Genomic DNA, 18,793 nt, shown 5'->3' with positions numbered 1-18,793 from the left:
TGCCAGCCAGGGAACATTACACACATGATATCTTCAGGTAGTTCCCTGTCGCACAAAGAGTCCACCGTTCTAGAACCTTCTCCTACGCCTCAGACTGTGGTCAGCCCTGACTTTTATTCTGGTGCTGAATGTATGACATCAGACTGTAGTGGTCAGTGAGGCAAAACATTTCCATTTGATTCTGATTATTTCATTCTGTTCTTGTTTGTTTCATTTTTCATGAAATTGACGATCACCATTTGTCACTGATGTCTATCCTTGCTGAACAGTTATACATACACATCTGAATCACAGATCAGATCAAATCATGTTACATTTGGGGAAAATCAATGTTAATAATTTCAGACTATTTTCTCTGGTTGTCTTATTTGCCCTCAATGAACAAAAACTCAGTGTGAAGGTCACTAGCGGAAGGTATCGGATTTTGCAGAGTTAGGGTTTATGCTGAAAGAAAGCAGTTCATTACAGTGTTTAATAATCAACTTTATTGTTTGGAGTAATAGAGAGTTGCCATGACAACCCTGAGAATACCAAGACAACAGCTGGTAAACTATAACCAAAAAACTGCAGATACTAGCATTGACCTTTGTAACGTAGATGAGTAGAAGTGTATTGTGCAGAATATGTGCAATTCCTTTACAATAATGATTCATACGTCTAGTCAACTGATTATAGTTTTGGCTGTAGAAAATGTTAGCATTACTCAGCTCAGAAATACTGACATGTTTTATTGTTTCACCAGTATTCATACAAAACTGTAGATGAAAATATGGCTCTCTTTCAAGATAAAACGCTTTACGTGACACATTTACACGGATACTTATAATAGCTCATATGCTGGTGTGTTTAGGGCACGTTCCCTGTTTCAGCTTATGTTCGCAGCGTCTATTGTCACTGTACTTCTGAAATGGAAGTGTGAGTCATATTTTGCCACCCATTACCATCCTTGTAGGTAGCACCATTCTCTAAATATGGCTTCCGAAAGCATGAGAAGCATTTATGTGACACCCTGCTAATCGATGAATAAAAATGCTTTGGCAAAGTGGTCTACAAGACTTGTCCTGTTACTCATTTTCTCCCAGACTCTGCAGTAACCTGGATAAAGGGGTAATTCCACATATTCTACTGCAGTATTTTTTTAATAATAACAATCCCTTAAGCAGGCCAGTTATTCCTCTTGCTCTCAAAGTTCCCTGATCTGGGAGCCAGTGAACTCTGGTTAGATCTTAAGGGATTTATAACTTTTCTCGTATGCTGTGGTACTTCCGCAGCCCTGAGTCGGAGACGCTGGTTTGTGACGTCTCCGAAAATGCAGTCTGTTGGCGATTCCCAGAAATCCGGCTAATTCTCATTTCTCATCTAATTTTGAGCTTAACTTCTGGCGGTTGATCCCTTTTTGTGGGGATTTGCCTGCCGTTCATCCACCAGGCCGAGCATTAGAAGCGCTGTGTGTCATGAGCCTGAGTTACGGTATTTCCAGAATATGACGTGTAACATGAACCACGCATGCATGTCTTTTTACACCAGTGGCTGCACATGTGTGACGAAGCGTGTCATTAAGCCAAGCCATAGCACACTTCTAAAATAAATAATACCACTTATGAGTCTCGGTGACCTTGATGCCGTCCTTGACCTCCATTCCCCGTCCTGAGCCATGTTTCTCGCAGTGACTGTAAGTTCTTCTTATCTGGAATTTGTTACACTCGTGAATCTGGCCATGTGACAAGCTCAGCTCTTTGGGAGGATTCTGCTAACTTTGCCTCTTGATTTCTAAAGTCACATTTTTTAATTTGTCTGTGAGTTGACACCCCACGCTTTAAAAGTGGTAATGAATGAAAGATTATGTTCGCTACGACAATTAACGGGATGATGTTACGGCTCTAAATTGCACTGAATCATTCACTTTATCAGCATGCAGATTAATTCCTCTTCTGTGTCTTCCATGTGAAGTTGGAGACACCAATTCACCTAACGGCATGATGTCTTTGCACTGTAAGAAGACCCAGAAAAAAACCTACACAAACAAAAAGGTTAAAATGCTGCCCACTGAGGCAGGGCTGAGATTCAAACCCAAACCCTGCAAGCGTGGGTTCAGTGCTGCCCTCTGACAGGCTACCAGGCCATCGCATGATGCAAACCCAACTCCACTGTGGGAAAGGAGCTCATTTTAATGAAAGGCCAGTGAGTGACTATGAAGACAGAAATATCTCACGGTTTCATGTCACTGACGGCGGAACCTCTAAAGACGGACAGAGTCACCAAGTTCATCACGCTGCAGGAGGTACACGCCTGAGAAGCAGGGAGTATGCCTAGACTTCAGAAGATGATTCATGTCTGGGGGAGGTGTTTGGCTCAGCGGGTTAGGACTTTGTGCCTCTGACTGGAAGGTCACTGGTTTAAATCCTAGGGTTGGTTGAGTGATTTTACCAGCGGGCCCCTGAGTAAGGGCCTTAACCCACAATTGATCTAGGGATTGTCTGACCCTGCTTTCTCAGGAATATGTCCCTTTGGATCAAAGTTTGTGCTAAATAACTGTAATGTCCAAAGCACAGCTGGTGTTGAGTGGACGGGTTTGCTTGCTGGGTCACATGACTGTGACGGATTCCACAGCACTCTGCTTGGTCAGGTGACTTAGTTTTGGGGGGGGGGGGTAGTTCATACAGGGAAGGGCTCAGGCCTCAGTCATAAATATAATTACATTTCTCAGAGCCCCTCAGCACCCCCCCCCCCCCCCATACATCTCAGAGGTTCCTGATGAAGATGCTGCCCCAATGCTGTGGTGTTAGGGGATCGTCACAGAGCGTGCTATTCTCTTCACTGACAAAAAGGTTTATGCCAAACAACCGACTGACAATCAAATAACGAAGCATCAAATACACATTATGAAAATGACATAATATTACCTAAGAACTGGAAGTTTTCTATTATCAGACACAAAGGGGGGAGCTTAATGTGCCTGGGAGTAAAATTTTTGTGAGACAGCAGCCTTGCAGGTGATGGTGTTGCATGTGTGACTCATGACATCCCTATATATACATTTCCACATGTCCCTTAAAATCTTAAGATCTTAAAGGCTACAACTAAATTGTTCAGGGGTGGGTAATCCATTTTATTTCTATTTCAAGCCATTGACAGGTAATGCTGTGATTAAAAATATATATATTGATGGTTATACGACAAGCATCAGTTCCTTTATGCACATTTCTTGGACTTGCAGTAAAAAAAACACCTGAAAAAAATAAAATCTCGTTCCATCCTGTTTCCATGGGACACACAGCAGGGCTCATGGGAAATGTAGGCACAATAAGAGGAAGGGCGCGAGCAAGCAGGCGTCTGTGCATGCAAACAGAGGCAGCAGGAAGGGGGTGGGGCTTCTTTTACCAGGGCCGTGCTAATTCACGTCATAAACGTCTGTCATCCATCAGGGTGCAATCAGTCACCACCAGCCAATGCGACGTCCCTTAAAGATGTGGAATAAAGCCAGAAAACCATCATAACCCCAGTCACCTGCAGAATTGATATGTGAGAGACAGCTTGTGAACAAACATCAGTATCAGTTTGTGTGTCAGGTGACCCCCCACCCCCAACGGTGTTTTATAACACTTGTGGGGCCACATCCTGGAACGCACCTGGGGTGATGAACACTGGCTAAGGTTCCGCCTGATGGGGGAATTTCCCGTAATCATATTTACCCAGTTCACTGCTCTTTCTGCAGATACTAGTTGACTTTTACAGGCTTTATCCCAAATACACAGTTATGTATTTTAACCTGAAGACCAAAACACCTGAACTACAGGGAGCGATTTATTAAGCTATCGATGTGGCTGACGTGGATGCTGGTCTTCCCAGCTGGTAAATCCAGTAATGCTGCATAATTCTCGGCATGAGGAATCCCCCCCCCCCACACACACACACACACATCCATCCACATGCACGGCCCCCCACTCTGAGTCGCACTCGTATTTATCTACAAACATGATGCAACCTCTCGTCGTTTATCAGTAAGAGTTAAAAGACGCCTCTGGTTAGTGCGGAGGTGCGGATGACAGGACGCGGCGGCGCGCCGCTCCGCTCGCTTTTTACAGCGCAGACCCGTAGCGGGACGCACAGGCGGAACAGCGCTGCCGTAAATGACAGCGGCACTTCTGGCGGTGTGTCAGCGGCCGCCGGGGAGCCTTTTCCCGGCCTCTTATCGTAGAAAAACACGGTAATCGCAAGCTCATTTATCACGCTTTGTGCCACAAAAGTGCTGAGCTCCGTCCGCGGGCTCCCGAAGGCTCCCCCGCCGTCTGCTGGTGCTGCTGAGGGGGGAGAGAGGGGCGGCAGGCTGGGAGGGGAGAGCAGCCAGAGCACCGGGGTGCAAATGGACAGCCGCCGCCGTCTCTCCCCGTGAACCTCCGGCCGAGCCGCGCTTCCTTCGGGCAGAAGAACCCAGGCGCAGCCCGGCGCCCTCCCTGCCGAGCTCCTGCTTCCCGTTCGGTGCCGGTACCGGCGAAGCCCGCTTTGGTAAGTCGGCGAGTGTTCGGGCATCCCGCGGAGCGCAGGTTCGGGCGCGGTTCCGGAGGGGGGTCCCGCTTTATCACACGGAAGACGCGCTTGGGGAACCGCGCCGAGCTCCTTTCTGCAATATGGCCGCTTCTCCGAGTCCCGTTTCCCCGAGTAAGCGCGCATTGGCGCGCCGACGGCTCCTGGAGTTCCTCCGCCGAGCCGAGCGGGTCAGAGCCCCGGAGCCATGCGGGCCGGGGGGCGCCGAACCCGAACCCGAAACCGGACTCGGACGGAAGCATAAAGAGCCGTTTTAAAAGCAGACCCAGGCTCTGGTGCCGGTCCTGTGACTCCGATGTCAGGGATCCCGGCACATCGTGCCTTTTATTTCACCGCGATTTTAAATGAAAGACTGAGGGATTCAGGAGGGTGATCTGAGGGAAAGATGGAGGGATTTAGAGCTGTGAGTGTTACGGGGGCATCTGCCGTAGGCAGAGCTACGCAGTGACGGTAACTTACTGCGGCCGCCTGGTACCTGTGTATGTTCGCTGGAGAATGAAGATAAAGGTCCGGTACGGGGATAAGGGTGGTTTTCTAACAGCAAACCCGTGTGTGTGTGTGTGTGTGTGTGTGTGTGTGTGTGTGTGTGTTTTACCATTATGTAATACTGTGCATGTTGCGTCTGTTCTGCATCTCGTACTTTCCATCTCATACACTTCCCAGTTGTGAGTTTTCATTTTAACTTTTAAAAGGCACGGCTTTCCAGCCCCGGGAGCGGTGCACATGTGTATACCGCTTTTTGCACACGGCAGCATGCAACACCGCACTGAAAAACCCTCATGCATCTTTGCACTGTCTCCGGCTTGCATACAGTACATTTGTGGTTTTTTTTTTTTTTTGCAACTTCTGTTGCGAGGCTGTTTGCATGCCTTTTTGAATCTGCCCTTTTAGTTCACGTTGGCTTTGAGATATAGATGAGACTGCGTCATATTTATATTAGCGGTGAAGTGCACGTACAGCATCCCAAAAGAGCTCTGTTATTCTGCTATTTTCAGGGAACTGGATCGCATTTAAACAGTGACGTCATACCGATAGTAGCAGACACGCACAGTCTCTCCCTGCATGTGACTGTTCGGTTGCCTCTCCACTGAGTTGCGCTTGTCAGTGTGTATTTGCGTCGATCTGCTGGACGGCTTCAGTCTCGCAGGGATAACTGCAGCGCAGGCTATGACCGACTGTTGGGACCCTCGCACCCCAGCACAGGTTCCGATAACCGCCAAGTGAAGTGCAGTCACAGAGATATCAGCAAAGGGCAGTGAGTGACCTGGAAATGCTTGTGCAGTGCCTGCCATCCTCAGGACGATGTGTTTACTTTAAGCCGGGGGACGCTGTGTCCTGCCCCTGCCTCTTTTATTTGTATTTCCTTACTCTGTGATACATGGCTTCTGTTTGTTCCTCATCTCCCCTTACAGTGAGACTGCAGTGATGTCCATCTGTGTGTTCTCTCTGCAGTGATGACTGTGTGCATGTTACCTCTGCAGTGGTGTATGTGTCCCCTCTGCAGTGATGTCTGTGTCCACTCTGTTGTGACATATATGTACATGTCCCCTCTGCGGTGACATACGTGCCTGTGTCCCGTTTTTGGTGATATCAGTGTCCATGTCCCATCTGCAGTGATGTCTGTGTCCCCTCTGCAGTGAGGTATATGTCCATGTACCTTTTTCAGTGTCCTTGCCCTCTCTGTGGTGATGTCCGTGTCTGTGTCCCCTTTTCGGTGATATCAGTGTCCATGTGTGCGTCCCCTCTGCAGTGATGTTTATGTACATGTCCCCTCTGCAGTGGTGTTCCTGTATGAGTCTCTTCTGCAGTGACAGCTGTTTCCCCTCTGCAGTGATGTTCGTGTATGAGTCCTCTCTGCAGTGATGTCTGTGTCCCCTCTGCGTGACATCCATGTGTGTCCCCCTTCTGCAGTGATGTTCATGTACACGTCCCCTTGCAGAGATGTCTTTTTCCATGTTCTCTCTGCTGTGATGGCAGCTCGGTGCGTTCAATATGTAGTTATTGTGTTTGGAAAGTGCAGAGACGGCAGCTTTTCCACTAGAAGCTTCGTCCCTGTGGGGTCCACAGCCCGACAGTCTGCATGTACAAAGCATGTACATCGTCATATATTTGAGGTGAACAGGTCAGTTCTGGCTGCAGGATAGTATTGGGGGGGGGGGCTTCTGTAATAGCCCCTTGCGTGTGGATTGAATTATTTACAAACACAGAGCAGCAGGTGGTCTTCTGGTTAAAGACAGGTCTGTCTTTCTGTCTTATACTGAAGTTGAATTGCTATGGTATCCAGCTGTGGAAATGGGTTGGAACATTCTGTTTTGAAAGTAAAACATCAGTCTGTCTGTAATAATCTTATTAACTAATAATGATAAAAGAATATAAAAGGTATTGGGAGCGCCAGTGATACATCTACAGATTGCGTTTGCTTAGCTCGCAGTTTTACTCTGAAATTGTTAAAAGCTTGTCACTCCCCCCTGTCTATTCTGAGGGGTGTCAGGTCAGCAGACGTGGTTAGACCCAGCTGTCTATTGCCGTGCTGTATTTGCCTGTGAGGTGGCAGTTTGGAGACTCGGCTGTAAGTTCTCCCCCACCAGGTGGCCGTGTGGTAGAGTCTGCAGACATGGCTCCATGGGTCTCCTATGTGCTTTACCTTGGAAGGAACCATTGGGTGACTACTCCGTGTGTGGGGGTGGGGAGGTCTGGGAATGCAGAGGTCAGTTTCTGTGGCGGCGGAATCAATTTCTATAGAGAGATGAATAGAGTAAGAAACGGAAATAAGAGTGGCTGTGTCAGCTGTAGCGAGGCTGGGCCACAGGGCCTTCGGACAGGCACTGTACCTACACACTGCATGACACAGTCACTGCTGGCAAAGCTTTCAGCCAATCAGAACGAAGACAGCTGGATGGGGACCATGAATAATGTCATTTTCCCAAGTCCTCCTCCGTTGTTCAGCAGCTTTTCTCTCCCTCGACGACATACTCGTTCCATGGTCTGTTTTGCTTGCACATGATTCTGAAAGCCACGAATCTACCGGACGCCAACCGTCATCCATCTGCCTGCAGCACAGTGCAGCTTCTGCAGCCAGGAGTAATGCGTGCGGAAACACCAGTCCTGAGGTGATCTTTGTTGTTCTGCTAATTTCTAGTTGATTACCGGATGTAATGGTGCGTAGAGTCTCTGTGTGTAAACATCACCCTCTGGGGCTTCTGTCTCACTTCCTTCATCGAGAGGTTAATGGTGCGATTTCAGTATCTCTGCCTTTGCCAGAGGGGGGCACTGTGACTGGGATAATGCTTCATATCGGCATCTAATTACAAGCTGAAGACGGGTCAGAGACCCTTAAATGACACACGTCCCTGCGTGCTCCCCTTACGGCTGACAGTCGAGTGTCTGGATCTCCCTGGGATCGTCAGGGTTGCTTCGTGCCGTTACTGTGACTGGAACAGAAGTTGCTTGATCCCAGGAAGCACGTAGTGTCTGCTTTTGGCATACAGTGACGATTTTTCCCTAACTGGGATCTTTGTGTCAGACTGGTCTCCCCGAATAACAGTAGCTAATGCTGTCCGGAAATAGAAACCTTCCCTGTTTTCCCTTCCTGAACCTTCTTTTGCCGGTGCTGAAAATGAAAATGATGAAAGATGGAGTCGAGCTTCAGGTGTGTTTTCAAGCTTGGTTTTGGTTGCCCCTTATTTCCAGATAAAACATCTGATTTGTGGACTTCTCTGGTAAACATAGGTACTTCTTCGAGGGCTTGCTTAGCATTGTTTTCCCTGCAGAGTGGAGATCTTGTATGAGATATTATTTAAATGGGACATAGTATTTGTGAAATGTACCTGTGATCTGAAGTCCAGATGACCTTCCAGGACCTTGTGTGAGCCTGGTGTTGCCTGGTGGGTTGTTTACACAGAGGGGTGTGTCCTGGGTTTCAGCCTGTGTATACATCTTTGTTGATATTTGAAGTGAAAGGTCTTTGAATTTGCCCCGTTGCCTGGGTCGCCCCCCTGGTACTCTTTGCCGGTGCCTCCAGGAGACGAGGGCTGAATAAACAGTGACATTTGTCTCCTGCGTGCTCCTGGGAAGCAACGTCTGCGTGATGAAATTGCTTTGTTTATGCAGTGAGGCCGCCAACGGTGATGCCGCAAACCTCGTAACAGTGGTTTGTGACCCACCAGGAATTGCTGGCTTGTAAATTCCTGAGGGGGGTGGGGCTGGTCACATGACACTGTCCTTGTGGCTGTGCCCATGTCCTGGTGCTGGGTTTCTGCTGATTGGCCTATGAGCCACAGGCTTCAGATGTATCAGGGAGTACATCAGCTTTATTTGACGGCAAGGGTAGGGAGGAAACAGAGGCAGGCCCTCAGCCAGGGGTTATGCCAGTTGGGCTAGCAGTGATGGCGCAGCCTTTTTCCTGTGCGCCCCCCCCCCCCCCCCCCTTCCAATTGACACCCTGGAGGATCCCGCACTCCTGGTTTGTTAAGAGTAGCATTGGCTGTTGGTTCCCCGTGTTCCCAGCACAGCGTTGTTTGTCCTGCATAACGTCAATCCCTTGATGTGACTTTCCAAAGCTCAAAGCTGGCAGAAAATTTGTGCAGATCCAAGGAAAAGGGGCAGTAAATTGAGGAAAAGGGAAATAGAGTCTGAACCCCTGGGGAAAAGTCACCATGCACTTGGGCGAGTTGTGAGAACTGCTGTTCCCATGCCAACGGGCTGCTGTCCTTTAGATGTCATTTGTTGTGTTCAGTTATTGCTAAATAAGATGTTGTTCTGCTTTTTACTGCTTTTCTGTTTATTGCTTCCTGACTTTGTCATACAAAGAGATTCCTGTTGTTAAATATTCATTTTGGTTAATTTCCTGTGTTTTAAGTGGAATGTTCAGCATGGAAAGCTGTGAGCTGATGTGTTAATGCATTCCTGGTGACAATGTTGTAGACCTACTTTTTCCCCATGACTTGGGTGAAGACCCCTCTCCCACAGGGAGGCCACTCACACTCATGAAGACCCCTCCCCTGTATGAATCTCCTCCCCTGCTTGGAAGCCCCCTCTCACATGAAGGCCACTCCCCCATATGGATCTCCTTCCCCGCTTTGAAGCCATCCCACTCATGAAGGCCCCTCCCCCATATGAATCTATGAATCTCCTCCCACTTGTGAAGGCCCTCCCCCAATTGGATTGCCTCCCCCGTGTGGAGGCCACTCCCACTCATGAAGGCCCCTCCCTTCTATGAATCTCCTCCCACTTGTGAAGGCCCTCCCCCAATTGAATTGCCTCCCCCTTGTGGAGGCCACTCCCACTCATGAAGGCCCCTCCCTCCTATGAATCTCCTCCCCCACTTGGAAGCCACTCCCCCATATGAATCTCCTCCCCACTTGGAAGCCACTCCCACTCATGAAGGCCCCTCCCCCACTTGGAAGCCACTCCCACTCATCAAGGCTCCTTGACTCCCGTTGATCCCTGGCTGCCGTCTGGCTCTTCATGTGTGAATATCAGCCAGTGTGCTTTTGGACATGATCAGAGGCTCAGTGGTTGGCCACTCGTCTGCCGTCCCCAGCGTCTGTGCACTGCTGGCCGTCGATCAACAGAGCTTCATAAAGTCATTAGTACCATTTGCCGGCAGTCAAGGAAATTCCCAGGACCTTAATCTGATTTATGTTTCGGTAAAATTCTGCTGGTTTGCGGTTTTCTCCGCAAGCTGCCGCTACAAGGGAGCACTGACCGACTCCATCAGCAGCTCATGCTATGGAGGTGCGCGGAGGTGCTGTTATCACCTCCTCCTGACATGATGGTTATGCGGCACTGCTGCACCCTGCCTGAGGGAGCGCCGATGGTGCAGGCTGCCCTCACTGGACCAGCCGCTAGCATAGCCCTGACACCACAGAGCCCTGCTCCGAGGAACTGGCCTGGCTCCTGTCCTGCTCTGGCCATGTCAGTGCATGGAGAGGCATGATGCTGCTGCTGCACTCTGACCTGGTTATTTGAAGGGTGGTGCTGATTTCTCCCGTGACATACAGGTGGTGCTGCTCGCAGTCCTAGAATAGAATAGAGATACTTTAGTAATCGCCCTGGGGAAATTGTCTTCTCACTCTCCATGAGACACACGGACACATATACAGTTGAGAGCAATCTCGGGGGCCACAACGCAGGGTCTGTCAGTGTGCAGCTCCCCTGGATGGGGATGAGGGCCTTGCTCAAGGGCCCACGGACACGTGACTATTCTGCTGAGGCCGGGTCGTGAACCGGCGACCTTCCTATCTCAGGCGGAGAGGCTTAGTCCGCTGCTAGCAACAGGAGTGGCTTGGATTGTGCTTTTGAAGCACCCCAATGGCATGGCTCGTTCGGGCAGAGTGACAGGCAGAAGGGGTCGTGGAAATAGGTCAGTGTGGTCCTGCAAGCTCTTCTGAAGCACTCCTGAAGAGGTCCTGCTCTTACCGGTCATGTTGACCGGGGACTGGGAGATCTTTGGACGAAGGTCCAAATTAAATACGGAGATGCTCGGAGGTCTGTGTGATTTGGGGGACAGGCATAGAGACAGGCCTCCCCCACCTCGGTGCCCAGGCCTCCCCCACCTCGGTGCCCAGGCCTCCCCCATCTCGGTGCTCGTGTCTTGCTCTTTATTGCTCTGTCTCTGCCCCTCTGTGCCGTGTGGGGCCCTGCCGCTCGTGGTTCAGCTTACCCTCTGCGTGCACCCAGCATGCCGTGTTACATGAGCTCGCCGCTGATTAGCATAAGCGTCGCTCAGCAGCCTTAGTGGGAGCATGTAAATAAGGGTGGGCTGCCTTCTTGGCCTGACATCGCTGGGTGGGGGGTGTGAGCTGTGCACCTGCCCCAACCCCAGTCGGCTTTGTTCTGTGTTTCATCCTGGCTGAGCATTCATTCTGCTCTCGTGTTGGCAGCATGGAATCTTCCTCAGTCTTGTGTTTCATGGCTGCCTGACTTTCAGCAGGTTGCAGGAAGCGGGTTAATAAAATCTTACTGTTTATTTTCGTGTGATTTACTTCACCTCGGCCCGTGTTATGCTCGCTGTTCATTGATCATTGGTGGGTGTGGCAGGTGGGACATTCCTGCCACCTGATCTGTGCTTCTCCTTCCTTCTTCCTGGGTTTCCTGATCACCACAGATGATCTTTGTGGGTGTTCAGTAGTTTCCTTTAGTGAAGTATCCCTCCCATGCCCCCCCCCCCCTCCCAAACAAACATCTGGTTCTCAGCTGAGCCTCTCTGTCTGGTCCCCTGCCGTGCTCTGTCAGCTGGGCCTTGCTGTGCTCAGTCAGTCTGGCTGTTTCGTGCTCAGGCACTCAGAATTGGCTGTGCTCAGTCAGCTGGGCCCTGCCATGCTCAGTGACTCGGGCTTGGTTGTGCTCAGTCACTCAGGCTTGGCCATGTTCAATCAGGTGGACTCTGCCATGCTTAGTGAATTTCGATATGGTCGTGCTCAGTCAGTTGAGCTCTGCCGTGCTCAGGTGGTCGGTGGGGCAGCTGTATCCAACTACCTTCCTATTGGTTTAATTTATTTTCTCAGGTTCTGGCATCTAGCAGCAGTCATATTTGTGGAGATCTGATCTCCCTCATCATTAAGAGGTTCAAAGTAAACGCAGGCTGTAATTTCTCCCCGCAAAGTCTCTTTAATACCTGTCATTACAGGCATTATGCTGACAGTTCTGGCCCTAAATTTTGTTTTATTCCTCCCATAAAGGGCTCTCTGGCACAGACGGGGGTACCTGAGCGGAGTGAGGTAAACATGGGTCATGTTCTTCAGCTCAGCAGCCAAGCTGCCACTTTACACAGTAATATGGGTACTGTGAATCTCTGACGCTTTTCTGGGTAACAGTGGTATTACAGGGCTGTTCCGACCTCCTGTCTGGTCCTAGTCCCTGGGATAAAGTCTGATCTGGCTCTCTTAAGCGTGTTAAACGTGTGCTGGTAATGCCCAGGGTTTACTATGATCCACTTACTGCTGGATGGTTCGGAGAGTGAAAAAGCACCTGAATGGCTTCTAATAAGTTTAGTTATGGTGATCATCTGGCATAGATATTGATCCTTAGTCATGGTGTGACAGATTTGTTTTGTAAAATACTGTGAAACTGTCTCTTGCCATCAGCACGAACCAGTGAGTGCACTGTTTATTGTTACATTGTCAGCCACACTGCAGAACAGTATTAATCCAATTCTGTTACCTGGAAATGTAAAAGAAATAATAAAATGAAATTGCATTTCCCAGATTTCTTTTAAAAAAAAAAAAAGACTAGCATAATTATCGGTCGTAAGATGTGTTGAACTTAATTTGTATTCATGTGATTGACTCAACATTTGTTAAAAAAAAAAAAGAAATGTATCTAGAAAATGATAGCTTTTCCTTCAAGTTTTTAATAAAATGATCAAATAATAAAAATTAAAGCTATTACTTTTCAGATGCTCATTGTGAAAACCTCATATATGCACAGACATTCTGCGTGGGCTGGTCACCATGACACAGTAAAATACGAATCATTCCAGCTGTGCATCTTTGTGTCCTGGGCACACCAGAGCTGGTGGTGTCACTAAGATGTTGGGGGGGGGTCCTTGTCCAAGCAGGCTAAGTCTGAACTCGCACAGCGGGTGAAATTACCACAGCACTGTGTTTTGTGATCTCTGCATATGTTTATAGTTAAATAAGGGCCTGCTCCCTAAGATTGGAGAATGTTTGGTAAGATGCTTATGTCTTGGATAACAGGAACCTAGCAGGTTGAGTCATGTGGAGATATTCGGGAGTGTATGGCTCTGAATATCAGCTCTTCTTTAGTGCAATGTTTCCCAGTCTGGTTCTCGGGGATCCGCAGACAGTCCTCAGTTTTGCTCCCTCCCAGCTCCCTGCCAGTCAGTCCACATTTTTGCTCCCTCCCAGCTCCCTGCCAGACAGTCCACATTTTTGCTCCCTCCCAGCTCCCTGCCAGACAGTCCACATTTTTGCTCCCTCCCAGCTCCCTGCCAGACAGTCCACATTTTTGCTCCCTCCAACGTGGGCAGTCTGTGGGTCCCAGGGGACTGTATTGGGAAACACTGCTTCAGCGTGTTCCCATGAAGCTTCAGATCAGCGGTGAGCCTGTCACATCTTCTCAGCCACAATGGCATCATTCATAAGGGCTCAGAGGGGGTGAAATGTTTTTCTGGAGAATGTCAGTCGTTCCATATTTAGCATCCTGGTAATGCGGTTTGCTAATCTGTGAGTGTAAAATTATTAAGTAAATGTTTTGTTTTTGATGAATGCCTCTTCCTGCTTCTGCCTGCTCACCCCGTTTGGATGCTAGAGTTTCTCCAGCAGGAAGTAAATGCGAGAGACTATGCTGGTGGCTTTGATAGCAGTTACCAGCTGGCCGTGCGGGCCGCCGCTGCGCTGGGTCAGAGCCCACTCCCCGCGATCACAGTTGGCCTTGCAGAAGTGCCCGTGTGGGTGTAAACAGCCTTGTGTTCTTTCTCTGAAACCCAGGTTGTCTTTCCAGGCTGGAATTATCTCACAAAGGCGACCGTCAGCATGGCCTGGGAGGTTTCTCACAGAGCCACGCACCAGAGCCACCTTCTGTAGGGTTTAAACAGGGAACAAAGAGACACTGTGTTATGATGAAAACCGATGAAAAAGGGTAGTGGGAGCGGATCTAATGGCTCGGTGTACTGCCCCCTGCTGGGCATTATTGGCAGCAAAGCCTTTCTTTGAGTGGCAGTCATCAGTGGCGAGGGGGGGAGGGGAGAGACATTGCTGTGTACCTCTCCCTGGCGTCAGCTCACTTGTGGGAATCATGTCAGGTGTGCCGATTCTTGCAGATATGACCCCTTATATAAGTTTAGAACTTCCTTCCATTTGCTCTATAGTGTAAATGATCTATTCCATTACTGTTCCACGCAAGCCCTCATTTGTATTTACAGAGACATACCCAGGCGCTCACGAAATCTGGATGCTGTAGGATACGCAATAAGACACGCATTTATACAAAGCAGTCATCATCATCGTTTTTCTGGTGAGAATCGTAGTGGCAGCATGCCGAGTTGGTCACACCAGATGTCTTTTCTCCATGGCTACAGACTGGCTTATTCTGGGGGATCCCGAGATATTCCCAGGGCAGCTGGGAGATGTACTTCCAGTGTGTCCTGGGTCTTCTCATGGGCCTCCCCACAGCTGGACTTTCCTGGAACATCTTCCTCATGAGCCTTCTGGGTAGTGTCCTTATGTACCACGTCAGCTGGTTTCACTCGATCCAAAGGAGCAGCGGCTCTATTCCTAGATCCTTCCAGATCTCCAGACCTGTCACGGAAACCCTGCAGAGAAACCTCCTTTCAGTTATTCATACTTGTGACCTTGTTCTTTCAGTCATTATCCAAGGCTCCTAACCATAGGTGAGGGTAGTGATGTAGATTACTGCTCAACTTTGACTTTCGGCTCATGATTTAACTCTGCCTTTACCACGGACTTCCTCACTTCCCATGACTGTAGTCACCAAACTCATCATCCTGTCAGTCTCATTTTTCTTCAGACTATCACTTGGAAACAAGACGCCGAGGTATTTAATCTCCTTCATTAAGGACAGACTCCCTCCCCCCATCTGAATGGAGCCATCCAATCATTTTGGAGCTTCTGATTCTCATCCCCCGACCACAGAATCCGTAGGCGGTACCCTATCGAGCGCATCCCTCCCTTTCTTGAAGAAGGCTGGGTACTCAAAACTGCTGTTCAGTGCTTATGGACAAACAAAAGTTCCCTGTCTCTGTCATTAGCAGTTGCATAGTGCCAACCTCCTTATCCACCAGAAGACAGTCAAGAGGTCTAGTTCCTGAACCCACACTGTGCATGGACATAAGGTTGACCATGTCTAGCTGATACCTTTCTGTCTCCTGCACAAGCTCGGGCTCCTTCCCCACTGTCCAATGACAAGGTCTGATCTGTCTGGGTTCATCCCACTCAAGCCTGCTGCCCAAATGGCACTGCATCTGACCCCCACCTTTCACCTACTGGGTGGAGAGCCCTTAAGATGGCTCCCCATAGCTGTTTCAGACGGCTCATTGGGTTACGTGGCTGGCCTTGCTCCCTGACAAACACCACCTCCCAGACCTCAAACCCCTCTTTCAAACAGGGTATGTTTGTTTCTTTTTGGTAACTTTCATTGGGTGTCTTTGTTGGGTCATGGTTTGGCCTCTCCATCTACAGACCTGTTTGCCAAGGGAAGCCGTACGAGAAGCTCCAGTTGCCGTAACTCTGTGGATCGTTACGGCTTGCAAACCCTTGCACCATGCTAAGGTTGCAGTCCTCTGAGGGGGTGTTGAAATCCTGCTGAGCAGTTAAACTCAGCGACGGCTCTCAGCCACATTTATGTGAAATATGAGCCGTGTAGTAGCGTGTGTATGACTTTCTGCAGCTGTGCGTCTTGTGGTATTTCTTTGCAACAAATTCATATTGCTGAAATATTATCTGGTCAGACTGGCAAAATATTAGTCATTAGTGTCAGTATTACCCTGGGCTGTGGGGGTACTTTAAAGGTACTGTGTACCTCATTTTAACCTGTGAGCACCTGCCCCTCAAAAAGTCTCTGCACAGTCCTGACGAGAAGGTTTGTTCTTCAGCAAACTTTTCACTGAACCATCTAAGGCCAGTGGTTCTGGCAGGACCTGGCAGTGATGGGATCTCCAAAGCCCAGAGACACACAAGAAGGTGTGTAGGAGGTGCTGGTCCAGAGCGTACGGGGGACCTTTAGGTCTGTGTAGCCCCGTGCTCTCTGCCGCGCTGGCTAATCCTGACTGCAGTAGCATTTCTCTTCATTTCTACAGTTTTGTGTTGCTGGCTCTGGTTTCATTCCTGCTCAGTTCTGAAAGGACGATCCCTTAACGTCGTTTTTTTTTTCCTCTTTTCAGACGTCCCTTTTGAGGTTTACGCCCGATCGTCCTGCAGCTCTTGAAAGGTAAAGATTTCTGTTTGATATTCCCTTACAGCGGTAACATCAGCGTGTCTCGTTCTCCTGCTTTGCCTTATAAATAAGCGTCTCCAAAGGTTGCTGGAGGCACGGTGAATGTCTGCAGTGGAATGAATGCAGATGACCGTGTAGGAAGGACTCGGAGAAAGGTGTCAAAAGCGCTTGAAAGTCGTGCAGTTTGAGGAGCCGTGCAAACAGGGACCGCTGATGCATTATGGATGGAAGGAGGTTACAGTCGCTTCGAGCAAAAGACATCAGTAATAACATCCTGAAAGTCATTTTGCTTGAGAATACAGAGCTGTTGTCTGATGATTCGTTAATGACTTGTACCATCCTTATATCACTCAGTGGCTTATATTAATAATTTAATATGATGGATTTGAGGTCAGTAATGCTATGACTGAATCTGTTTTATCAGATGCCACTTGTGGCTGGTTAATTTTAGCAACACAGCCGAAAATGCATAAAAATATATAGATAAAATGTTGCGTGTCTGGTTACAGTGACTGGCTGGCATGGTTGTTGTGTTGATAGTTTCGGGTGTGACTTGAACACTGTTAGTATGCTTCTTCCTGGTCCATCTCCTGCAGATTATGCAGAGTGTACGAACATGACACTCGATTTGCATAAACGATGTCCGGGCTTGTGGGCGGTCTGTGGCGTGGCTCGGACGACCCCGGTGCTCCGTCCTGCTCTGGTTCTCCGGGTTCACCCTTCTGCTACCTCATCTGCCTGCTGACACACGTCCCCCCCCCCGCCACTGAAACGCCATGAAGCGGATGTGTTTGCAGTAGCATGCTCTTCAGGTCTATGTAGACGTCTGTCTGGTGGCTGTGACAGGCTCGGGTGTGTGCATGTGGTTTTGTTGTGCTGTGAGATGAAGGGAATCGAAAGGCGTCTACTGCCGTTTGCGTTGATGAGATGCTGGGCAGTATTAAGTGAGGCTCCTCATTATTTTTCTTTGTTGATTAGACTCTTGGAGGGGCTTCTGTGGGACCAGGTTGTGTTGTGTAACGTCAGACCTCAAAATGTGAGTAGTCAGGGAGCCGGCTTGAGTCCCTCACAGTTCAGGAACTTTCTTTTATATATCCTTCAGTCGAAGTCAGCCAGTGTGGGGGGGTGGCTGGCCTTTAACTGCAGGTGCTGCTGAAGGCTCTGCTGTCCTCAGCGGGACTCCTCTGAGTTTATGGTTCAGATCCGAGTCTTAAAAACTGAGGATGTGACGTGCAGTCACATCTAGGTGCGCTCAGCCGGGGAGCAGACGGCGGCTGGGGGCTCGTTTGATCTAGGTCATGTACCTCTATGTTCCAGGATATCTGATACGAGCTTGAGTCAATGCTGTTTCTGCATTTACGCAAGTGTCCCTGGTCACATGACCACCACGCACTGTTGGCATATTTAAAAAAAAAAAAAAGAAAAAAAAGAAAAGAAACAGAGGGTGTGGTTTTATTGTCTGTCTCTTATTGGAAGTCAGCCACCATGTGACCAATAATGTCAGAAATGAGGGTGGGGTTGCCATGGTGACCAGAGTGTAAGGTAATGTATAAGCCGCTGATGTGCTGTGCGTGCCTGTTTCCTCAGCAGTTCGCAGGTGCCTGCCAGTTCCTTGTGGTGGCCCTGCTCGTCCTGATGTAGCTTGGGGTCAATAAAACTCCTTGCTGTCCTCTGACGTGCTTGTGAAGGCTGGTCCGAACCCTGAGGAGAACCGTCAAGATCATACTGGGTCCCGTCCGCCAGGTCAGTAGTCTGGCCTTACTGTGTACCCCGACCTTCATCGGACGGGTGTCTCTTTATTTGGTCACATTGGGAGTCACGCATGTTTCGGTGATGGGCGTTTTGCAACGAGGGTCCTTAACCGTTATGGCACCCGCTGCCGCAGCTTTCCATGGAGATGTGTTCAGATGGCCAGCGATCAGGATGGTCGCCTTAAACAGTGCACCTTGACTGCTTTGCAGTGTTGTAGGTTTGTAGTGTTTTCTATGTCACTGGTTACGCCGATGGCTTTGGCTTGCGGCTGTACCTAGCTAAATGTTGCAGGTGTGGGGCTTCCACGTCATATTCGAGGTATAGAATCATTTTTAGAACGATGATTATAATCTTACATTACGGGTTGTACTGAAAATGGATCGTTCTGAATTGAGCCTTTGAAATACAGTAAGTCACCTATTGTCCGCATTACAATAGAGCGTAAATAATGTGTCTTAATAAATAGCTAGCTTTGTGTGCGTGTAATCCATATCTGTCCCTTCGTTTTGTCTGTCTGTCATGAAGTCATTTTTCCTCCGTTAAGAATTCAACGCGCCGGACGGTGATGAAATGGTCATGA

The 18,793-nt window shown here is 48.9% G+C and overlaps 1 protein-coding gene across 7 annotated transcripts in view; it reads left to right on the top strand.

The window, feature by feature from the left end:
• The first annotated feature begins 3,974 nt into the window (after positions 1-3,974).
• dtnba (dystrobrevin, beta a) overlaps positions 3,975-18,793 on the top strand; it is a 62,795-nt gene continuing 47,976 nt past the window's right edge. For 2 of the 7 annotated variants that reach the window (XM_072702482.1, XM_072702480.1), the window contains exon 1: positions 16,409-16,455. The gene's annotated coding sequence lies outside the window, so the exon portion shown is untranslated. Of the gene's footprint in view, positions 4,507-5,601; positions 5,801-7,237; positions 7,253-16,408; positions 16,456-18,048; positions 18,205-18,793 lie in introns of those variants that run through there. The other 5 variants (XM_023826561.2, XM_072702481.1, XM_023826562.2 and 2 more) reach the window with 5 other exon arrangements.

The sequence above is a fragment of the Paramormyrops kingsleyae genome, chromosome 19 (assembly GCF_048594095.1).
Source record: "Paramormyrops kingsleyae isolate MSU_618 chromosome 19, PKINGS_0.4, whole genome shotgun sequence".
Lineage (NCBI taxonomy): Eukaryota > Metazoa > Chordata > Actinopteri > Osteoglossiformes > Mormyridae > Paramormyrops > Paramormyrops kingsleyae.
The sequence above is the reverse complement of the archived record's forward strand: the minus strand, read 5'-3'. Positions and strand labels throughout refer to the sequence as shown.